Genomic DNA, 2661 nt, shown 5'->3' on the forward strand with positions numbered 1-2661 from the left:
GCTGGCAATGAAATGCCCCCCTCCAGGCCAGACGCAAAGCAACTTCTGACCTCAGTTGGCTTGGACTACAACAAGATTCATGCATATCCAAATGATTGCATTCTTTTTCGCAATGAATTCACAGATTTTCTGTCGTGTCCTAAGTGCGGAGCAATGCGCTACAAACAAGATGCAGTTGGCGAGACAGTGCCAGCTAAAGTGTTGCGGCATTTCCCTATTATTCCTAGGATAAAAAGCATGTTTCGTTGTGGTTCCATTGCAAAGTTGATGCGGTGGCATTCTACGAATAGATCCACTAACGCAACATTTAGGGTGCCCGCTGATTCGAAGGCTTGGAGGCACATTGAAGATACCTGGCCACATTTTAAGAGTGAACCACGCAATTTGCATTTGGGCATGGCAATGGATGGAGTCAATCCATTTGGCTTGATAAGCTCGTCATGGAGCACTTGGCCTGTGTGCCTTATCAATTACAACCTCCCGTCGTGGCTTGCTGGTAATGGTTATTGATTTATAAAATTCTCGCTATTCACAAGCCCTTTGCCTTGGCCTGATTCATGCTTTGATATATGCAGGACTAACAACTTCGGGATACAATGCATGTCCAATTTGCAGGCAGTCTTTGGATGTGCGCTATTCTACCTCTCTTCGAAAGACAATTTATCAAGGCCACCACCGTTATCTTCCAGATGGCCATCACTTGCGCGAAGGCCAGCTTGGTCGCGTCGAATGTCGTCCTATGCATGTACAAGAGTGGCGTCGCCGATGGGAGAAACATGAGGGGCAACCTGTTCCAGGAATGAAACGTTTGTCCATTCTCCATACGTTGCCGTACTGGGGTGATCTACTAATTAACCATTTGCTGGATCCAATGCATATATTCAAGAATGTGGGAGAGCTTCTCTGGAAGACAATCATGGGAATGAAAGACAATCGAGCTTCACGAGATGATTTGCAGTCGGTTGGAAAGATGCCAGAGCTCTGGCCTTTCACCAATGCAGCTGGTCAAACAAAACTTCCAAGAGCGCCATGGGTATTGCTAAAAAATGAAGAGCGACAAGTGAAAAGGGTGATTTCAGAGTTCAGGACGCCAACAGGATATATGCGATGTCTCAAGACAGCATTCACCCATGACGATCAAGTGTCAGGGTTGAAATCGCACGACTGGCATAAGTTCTTGCAATTCATTCTTCCAATTGCGATCAAGGGGTGTTTAACGGAGGAAGTGCGGACCTGCATATACAAGATTTCAGAGCTAGTGCGGTGGATCTCTTCCAAGGAGATACGGGAGGAATCTATTGCAGTCGCAAGGGCTAACTCCATTGAGGCAGTTTGCATGATTGAGAAGTATCTACCCACGAGCTGCCTAACTATCCAAATGCACTTGCTCGTCCATGTAGTAGATGAGGTTGCAGTGGCACGTACAGTCCACAGCCGTTGGATGTTCTTTCTAGAGCGGTTCATGAAAACACTTAAGGGTTTTGTTCGCCAAAAAGCGCGTCCAGAGGGGAGCATGACAGAAGGATGGCTGGTGCAAGAGTCTCTTGTATTGACGACCGAATTTCTATCCGTTTCTGACCCAGAAATGCCTCGACTGTGGAGCGATGAGGAGGATGCAAGACTGGTGGGAGAGGAGCCGCAAGGGCAAGGGGTGCCGAAGAAAATGAACCTGGCCATGCGAGAAAAGATCATGAAGTTCTGTATACTAAATTCAGTGCCGATGCAAAAATGGCTTGAAAGGTACGAAGAAGAGAAAGAGAGACGCAATCTAGAGCGACAGGATTTCAGGCGAAGTCGAACGACTAGAGGCTTACCCTTGCCAGACTATCTCGCTCCTCTACCTGAATTCCCTACAATGGCATGGTTGGACAAGACAGTGAGAGCAGCTCGACAAATCAGAGAACCCATATCTCTAGAAGAGGAAGAGCTGGCTATTGGATGTGACTGGAAGTATCATACATACATGGCACTGTGGTCACATGGAAAGCATTTCAGAACACAACAAATTGACAACAGAAGAAACACGTTTGACAGTGGGGTAATGGTTAGTTTCATGCAAAAGAGCAGGGCCAGTGCTAGAGACACGAATGAGAGCACTAGCAACCTGGATTAATGTGGTCTGGTGTCAGATATCCTGAAAGTAAGCTTCAGGCGGTTTGAGATGTTTTTGTTGGATGTGAAGTGGTTCAAGGTGATTACTTCTGGTCGCAATGCAACGGTACGCAAACAAACTTGTGCAAATAGATTCTACAAAGACTTGGACACATGCGAGCGACACTTTTGCTCTCCCCGAACATTGCGAGCAAGTGGCCTTTGTACCGGACCCTCGAGAGCGACAATGGTGGTTTGTGGTTCAGGTTGCTCCAAGAAATAAACAAGTATTTGAAGGGAAAGATCTCCTGGAGGAAAGTCAGTCAGACGACGTCCATACTACTGTGACATTAAATGAGATGGACGAAGGTATGGCAGAGGAAGCTGACAGATATACGAGGGATGATGCAGACGATCCATAATTGACACTTGTAGATGAAGATGCAATGGATGAAGACAATCTGCCAGAACGAGTTGGGAAAGAGTTATGTTTGCAATTAGAGATAGACGATGATACGGTGCAAGATCTTATCGATGATGCCTCACTCGTCGAGGCCTAGGCCTGTAAGT

The sequence above is a fragment of the Adiantum capillus-veneris genome, chromosome 19, assembly GCF_014529385.1.
Source record: "Adiantum capillus-veneris isolate H3 chromosome 19, ASM1452938v2, whole genome shotgun sequence".
Lineage (NCBI taxonomy): Eukaryota > Viridiplantae > Streptophyta > Polypodiopsida > Polypodiales > Pteridaceae > Adiantum > Adiantum capillus-veneris.